This window comes from Salmo trutta, chromosome 21 (genome assembly GCF_901001165.1).
Source record: "Salmo trutta chromosome 21, fSalTru1.1, whole genome shotgun sequence".
Classification (NCBI taxonomy): Eukaryota; Metazoa; Chordata; class Actinopteri; order Salmoniformes; family Salmonidae; genus Salmo; species Salmo trutta.
Window position 1 is genome coordinate 40,467,692 of NC_042977.1, and position 7,963 is coordinate 40,475,654.

The following is a 7,963-nucleotide window of genomic DNA, read 5'->3' on the forward strand; positions in this document are numbered from 1 at the left end:
GTGCGTTATTGCTATTATAAACTGGTTACCAATGTAATTACAGTAGTTAAAATAAATGTTTTGTCGTACCATGGTATAAGGTGTGATATACCACGGCTGTCAGCCAACCAGCATTCAGGGCTCAAACTACCCAGTTTATGAGAACAAACAGACAAAGATGACACATTCAGACAGGGTTGTGTATGGGACTTGATTCATCAATCCACTGTTGAGATGTCCTCTTCAACATTAAACCAAGTAAAAAATAATCTTCTCCCAAACTGATTAAACAAAATCAATGTCTTGCCAGGACCCAGTCTTAAGCCAAGGCTCGTGACCCAAAAGGAACCCATTAATTGTGGGTCTCAGCTACAGACGTGATATACGCTACAGCCGGTTATCTCCCCTCCGTCTCCATGGAAAGAGGTGGTAATAGAGGATTACATACCGCAGCTTCAGAGAATTATGATCATGGTAAATGCAAAGGGAGGAGGAGGGAGACAGAAGGAGGCGTAAAGAGAGAAGGGGTCGGAGCAGACCAAGTGAGAAACAGATAGAGGGCAAGGGCCAGAGAGAGCGAGAGAGAGAGAGAGAGAGAGAGAGAGAGAGAGAGAGAGAGAGTTCAGTCAGATCGAGGAAAGGACAAACACACACACACTCTCTTGCTGCACGAGCTAACCACACATACACTCCTATATCTAAGGGCAGAGCACCCAGACGCTGTGGCACCATGTTGCACCCCATCATGATAGGCATCGTGACCTTCAACACCTCCTTGACCATCCTCTACTGGTCCTTTCTCCTGGGAGGGACCTTCATTGACATGGTGTCTCGAGAAGAAGACAAGCCCAAGAAGCTTAGTGAAGTCACCCCCGCTTGAGCCTGCGCCGCCATGGAACCCACTACCTACCTGTGAATTTACTATGACAACCACCGACAGCTTACTAGGCATATAGGCAGCTTGTATCGCTTTACACATTTTATGTTTTTTGTTTTGTTTTGTTTTTAGAATTCCATTGGGAATCCTGTTTTTGGTTCTCTTTCTGCTGTTTTTCACTTGTTTCACATCCGTAGAGAATCGGGTCATCTGGATCAATCTGGAATCATTCTAAATCAGGTACAGTAGGCTATATCTTCAGTTTGATCATCTCTCATTTCAAGTAGCCTGAAGATTGTTCATTTATTTTCCATAATCTAACATTTCTCTCATTGTTTTACATCATTAGCACATTGGTCGGATTACTTAATTATAAGGTCACACAGGGGTTGAATTGTTGTTCTCATCGGCTTAAACTGCAGATTATCACTTATCACACATCATGTAAGTCTATAGCTCTAATGCCTGTCCCAGACAGGTGTTGCATATCATTTTCACAAGCTAATAACACTCCGCTTGCGTTTCTGTGTGGCTTCTGTTTATTGGCTTAGTTACAGTATCAAATCCTGTCAAGGATTCCAGGAGGGGGTAAAGTACATTACTTTAGTACCTGAAGAGGACTGGGAGTCTCAGAAAAGATCCAGACCACTTCAGCCTAACATAATTTCTCCATTCTGTTTTGATCCGTCTTAACTTCACCTCAAACTCTACTCAACTCAAATTTTATTGGTCACATACACGTGGTTAGCATCCCTCATCCCTCTCTTTCTCCTGATAGTTACCCCTTTCTTCTTTGTCCCAAACTCCCAAACCTCAACCCTTTTCACCCTCATCCCTCTCCCCCTGGCAACTGCCCCCACCCCACAACTACCCTCCACCACCATGGGGCTCCATCCCATCATGATTTTCATTGTCTCCTTCAACCTCTTACTCACCATCACAGAGTGGACTTGGATCTTGTCTAGGATCCTCAGGGTTGAAGATGAAGATGTTTCTCCAGAATGACAAAGAAACATAGCCCTACCTTCTTAAGATCTAGTCTCAACTCCACTGAGTAGAAAAACTATTTTCCTAATAGCGTACTCTCTATGTCTGTCTTCATGGTTGCTTCCAGGATTCTATGCTTGCTTTGATTTACAGAGCAATTCTGCATGCTACAAGGTAAGAATGGCGTGAATTTGTTTGGAGAGCTGACGTTATGTTCAGGGAAAGAAAACGAATCTGACTTGTTGATACTTCTCCTTTTCTCTCTGTATTTTGAAAAGAATGTGTTGTAATAGTACAAAATGAAACCGTTGTTAGGGTGTGGATTGTGTGGATTGGCCCAATTAGTCACCAAATCCTGTCAAGGATTACAGCAGGGCAGCCATGGGCGGTGAAAACTGAGTAGACTGACTAGCGGCTAGTCACTGAGTAGACTGACTAGCGGCTAGTCACTGAGTAGGCGTTTGTGTCTCAGGAAGAGAAAAGATCAAGTCCATTATCTCCTCCTCCTATTTTCATCCTTTTTTCACCCCTCTTTTCCAAGACTACCATCTCGTCATCCCTTTTTCATTCACCTCTTCACTTCTCTCTCCGTCACCCACCACCACCGTGGCACCACCATTCATCCCTTCATTGCTTGTGAGGTGGTCTGCGACCTCAGAGTGGACTTGTTACAGAGTTTTTGTTGCTACCTCTCCTGTGTGTGTTGGCCTAGTTACAATGTGTTACCAGCAGGGCAGCCGTAGGTGGTGAAACAGAGTGGACCGATTCTTCGAAGGAAGAGTGTCGACTAGAGAAAACATATGGAACATTTCATTATTTCATAATTTCTCCATCCCCTCTCTTTCAAGAATTCCACCTTTCGCTGGCATCGCTCCCATCATTTCATCTCTCTTTGCTCCACCTCTTAATTTCTCTCTCCTGAGAGATCCTTCCATCCCACTACGACCATCCTTCCTCTGCCACCATGGTGATGATCAGTCCCTTCACGGCCGTTCAGGTCACCCTCAACATCCTTATCACCATCATATGGTGGGCCTGGATTCTGTCTAGAGTCATGAGACAAGAGGAAGATGAGGTCCCTCAAGTCTGACAATGGAAACAACTCTAATCTTAACCCTGCCTGCTAGACCGACATACCGATAGGACGTGCCACTTCAAAAACTCTGACCTGAAACGTAGCATTCTTGTTGGCACTGAGTAGAGAAACATGCGAATAGAGAAGTCAGCATGGTTTGTTGTGATGGCCCTAACAGTCTACCGTGTTTCCATCCAGGATTACAGATTTTTTCCGCTTACAACGAACTTTCTAGACGTTCTCTCAGCGACAACATAGCTGAGGGGAAGCTATACATCAAGTTTGTAAGGTAAGAACGGCACATCCCTGATTCAAAATGGAAATTAATTTATAGTCACTCAGGATCTTGTTTTCCATTTATTACACATTTCCAGGAAATCACCTAACCCTTAATGATACCTTCCTTGTAACTTTCCAGGAAATCATCTAAACCCTTCATGATAACTTCCTTGTAAAATCAATGGACATGTCCTTTATTATTGCCAGAATACATCTGTGTCTTCAAATCCTTCACTGCTCTCTTCCGGAAAGTTTCCTTTGCTCACCATAACCAGTTCCTGATGGACTGTCCTATTTCCTGATGGACTGTCCTATTTCCTGATGGACTGTCCTATTTCCTGATGGACTGACCATAACCAGTTCCTGATGGACTGTCCTATTTCTCAGTCGTTCCCTTGCTCTACCTCACATTTTATAAGAAATACAAAAAAATGCAGTAAATGTAGAGGTTCAGGTTTGACACACAATATAACCTAGTCCGTGGTGGAAATAAGTTGAGGTATGGTGTGGTGTGTAGGATCAGGATCAGTAGGGACCATAAGCCTCTTTGGTACATTACTGTACATCTCCCCTGTCATATCACTAATCCTCCCAGATGGAGAGCTGATATCTCTGGACATGATGACAGATTCCTGTTCAATCCTATTAGCACTCTGCCTGCCCTACATTTACTCAACTGCTTTACAAGGTTACAACAGATTATTAAACCAAGGATCCTCCTCAAAAAGACCATGACCTGAAGTAGGCCAACTTTAGCCTGGCTTCTGGATCAGTTTGTGCTGTCTTGCCAACTGTGCATGATAATTATTGGCATTATAATGACTATAGGAGTTGTCAAGACAGTCCAGAATAGATCTGGGACACAGGCTAGGCATTATAATGACAGTAGGAGTTGTCAAGACAGCCCAGAATAGATCTGGGACACAGGCTAGGCATTATAATGACAGTAGGAGTTGTCAAGACAGCACAGAACAGATCTGGGACCCAGACTAGGCATTATAATGACAGTAGGAGTTGTCAAGACAGCACAGAACAGATCTGGGACCCAGGCTAGGCATGATAATGACCATAGGAGTTGTAAAGACAGCACAGAACAGATCTGGGACCCAGTCTAGGCATTATAATGACAATAGGAGTTGTAAAGACAGCACAGAATAGATCTGGGACCCAGGCTAGGCATTATCATGACTGTATGAGTTTTAAAGACAGCACAGAACAGATCTGGGACCCAGGCTAGGCATTATAATGACCGTAGGAGTTGTCAAGACAGCACAGAACAGATCTGGGACCCAGGCTAGGCATTATAATGAACGTAGGAGTTGTCAAGACAGCACAGAACAGATCTGGGACCCAGTCTAGGCATTATAATGACCGTAGGAGTTGTCAAGACAGCACAGAACATATCTGGGACATAGGCTAGGCATTATAATGACCGTAGGAGTTGTCAAGACAGCACAGAACAGATCTGGGACCCAGGCTAGGCATTATAATGACCGTAGGAGTTGTCAAGACAGCACAGAACAGATCTGGGACCCAGTCTAGGCATTATAATGACCGTAGGAGTTGTCAAGACAGCACAGAACAGATCTGGGACCCAGGCTAGGCATTATAATGACAGTAGGAGTTGTCAAGACAGCACGGATCTGGGACCCAGGCTAGGCATTATAATGACCGTAGGAGTTGTCAAGACAGCACAGAACAGATCTGGGACCCAGGCTAGGCATTATAATGACCGTAGGAGTTGTCAAGACAGCACAGAACAGATCTGGGACCCAGGCTAGGCATTATAATGACCGTAGGAGTTGTCAAGACAGCACAGAACAGATCTGGGACCCAGGCTAGGCATTATAATGACAGTAGGAGTTGTCAAGACAGCACAGAACAAATCTGGGACCCAGGCTAGGCATTATAATGACCGTAGGAGTTGTCAAGACAGCACAGAACAGATCTGGGACCCAGGCTAGGCATTATAATGACCGTAGAAGTTGTCAAGACAGCACAGAACAGATCTGGGACCCAGGCTTACTTAGCCACAGAAGGAATTATGGTTGATATATACTGTATGTTTCTTTTGAACTACAGCACATTCTTTTGAAATTAACTACTATGTTCTCGTTCATTCATTTCCCAACCCATTAGGCCTCTATCCAGAGCCTCACACCATCAATTGAAATACAATTATATTTTCTTTCATGAAAAGTAGAGTAACCACATTTAACCACAATTTCTTTATTTCTCTCCCTCGTCTGATACGCTTCTTTAACCCTGAAAACATCCAGAGTACAATGTTACACAGAGCGGATCTACTCATAGAAACCGTCTGCAGTCTGTGCTTCTTCAACTTTTAGTCAAGTACTGTTCCTCCGCAAAGACTATACAGACTCATCAAGGCGATACAGACAGATCTGCTTTGTACATAACATCTGCAGTCTGCGCATCATCAATTTACTGTGTACTCCATCGCATCTCACTACACCAATACCGTACTTCACCAATCAAACCATGGGCAAACAGCTGCCCCCGACCCATGCACAAAACATCCCAGGACTGGTAGGCGTGGCCTGGAACCTCACACAGCTGAACTTTGAACCCCGCCAGCTCCTCCAGGCCTCCATGATTGGACAGGAGGAGGACGAGAAAGCGTATTTCGTAAACTACGTCCCGCTTTCTCGCGACGCCATCGAGCTGCCTCGCCATGTTGTTTACATACTTATAGGAGTGGTGTTGGTGGTAGTCGCCACCTACGCCATAGTGGGTCACCTGATCAAGGACCTGATGCATGACCTAGCAGGTAACCTGGGACTCCTATCTGCAACCATCTGAAGGTTTTACCACTTGGTGTTCTCCATTGTGGTGTCACCGTGTGTCATCGTCCTCCTTCCCTATCATGTGACGTGAGTCATTGTTTGATCATCTGACTGTCTTTCTCTTCTTGGATGGCCACTGGTTCAGTGAGACAACATGATGTTGACTGTTGACGTCATCTATGCCATGAAAATCTTTGTGTGTTCTGACCTTCCCTCCATTTTGCACCTGTTGTGGGTACAAAGCTGCAGTGTATTTCCTGAGGTCATCTCTATAATCTCTTTTTCTTTCGCTGTCAGTTTGTCATCAAGCTCAATAGTGCGAATATGAAAACGTACTGGTCTGTTGGTGGCATTTCATAAACGACATAAAATATTATATAGCCTAAGTGCACATAATGCTATATTTAAGCAATAAGGCACGGGGGGTGTGGTATATGACCAATATACCACAGCTTAGGGCTGTTCTTACGTACAACCCAATGCGGAGTGCCTGGATACAGCGCTTAGCCGTGGTATATTGGCCATATACCACAAACCCCCGTGGTGACTTATTGCTATTATAAACTGCTTACCAACGTAATTAGAACAGTAAAAGTCATGTTTGTTATTCCTGTGGTATATGGTCTCATATATCGTGGCTTTCAGACACTCAGCATTCAGAGCTTGACCCACCAAGTTTATGATGTAAAATAACCTATTCTTATCCTCTCTCTCTCTCTCTCTCTCTCTCTCTCTCTCTCTCTCAGATTCAGTTCTTGGCCCAAAACCCTCTGATGTGGATGCTGAGAGAGGTATGGAGGAAGAAGAGGAGGAGGAGCGAGGGATCCTATATGATGGAAGGATTAAGAAAGAGTGGACGGAGGAGAACGAGGTTGGGTTGCTCCCAGGGTTCTATCACGTGGCAGGGAACTACCACCCGCCTGCCCTGCCACTTCGCAGCATTATCACAGCTTTGCCAAGCGAGAGGAGTATGTCCAATCAGAATGTGACCTTGAACACCCTTTGACCCCTCATGTTACCTCCTTCTGACTTCTGTAACCTCATTTGTTATGCCAATACGAAATCACCCCCTCATCACTAGCCCTATGGAAAGTGTTTATATCTGAGAGGATTTTAAGATACAAGCCATATGGCTGAAATGTCATCTGGCCTATGAGAGGGCAAGTTGGTGAAATGATCTGCTTGAAATGATCTGAACTAACCAATACATTAAGATCTAGGCAGTGTTTTTTGGCCTATATGCCAGGTTCAGTAACGAAGTCTATCCTTCATTTCTACCCCATAACAACTCCTCTGTTTGTTGCAAATGACATAGCGATAGGTGCTTGAGCTACATAACCACCGAGGTACAACACATGTAGCTTCTATGAAATATAACTGTGATACATGTATGAATACATTAGTATGTTCTTGTATTGATGCTGATAGAAAGGTGGGCCATATTTATACTCATTGACAAGAGAAATGGGTAAAAAAATAAAGAGCTCTTGGACGTGATGCATAGCAGCTATATTACTTCATGTGTAGACACACACACACACACACACACACACACACACACACACACACACACACACACACACGCACACACACACACACACACAGGTTCCAGGTTTATGTGTTAGCAACAGTGTTTTTCCCATTACGTAATAACTTGTGTTACTGTAATGTGTTTTTGAAATAAACATACTTTTACATTCCTGTTATGAAGTTGGTTAGAGGATTTCTTCAGTAAAGAACTGACCGTTCGGATTGTGTTGTGTCATCTACTTATCCTTATCCCTCTTATCCATTACTAATGCCTGACAGGTGTAAAGGTTGGGTCAGGGACAATTTAAAATGTACAGGATTATATTAGTCACTTAGTATGAGACAGGAGAGGGGTTAAATTAGGAGTAAGAGTTTTGTTACAGAAGTTGAGATAGAGTTATAGATCTTTATGCTGATAGATGTGTAACT

General features: G+C 43.9%; 1 long non-coding RNA gene across 1 annotated transcript; it reads left to right on the top strand.

Annotated features, from left to right (window-relative positions):
* Positions 1-578: 578 nt before the first annotated feature.
* On the top strand, positions 579-7,710 carry LOC115157435 (uncharacterized). Its single transcript, XR_003868451.1, has 2 exons — positions 579-1,096; positions 6,751-7,710. It is a non-coding gene; the product is annotated as an uncharacterized LOC115157435 (long non-coding RNA).
* The last annotated feature ends 253 nt before the right edge of the window (positions 7,711-7,963 follow it).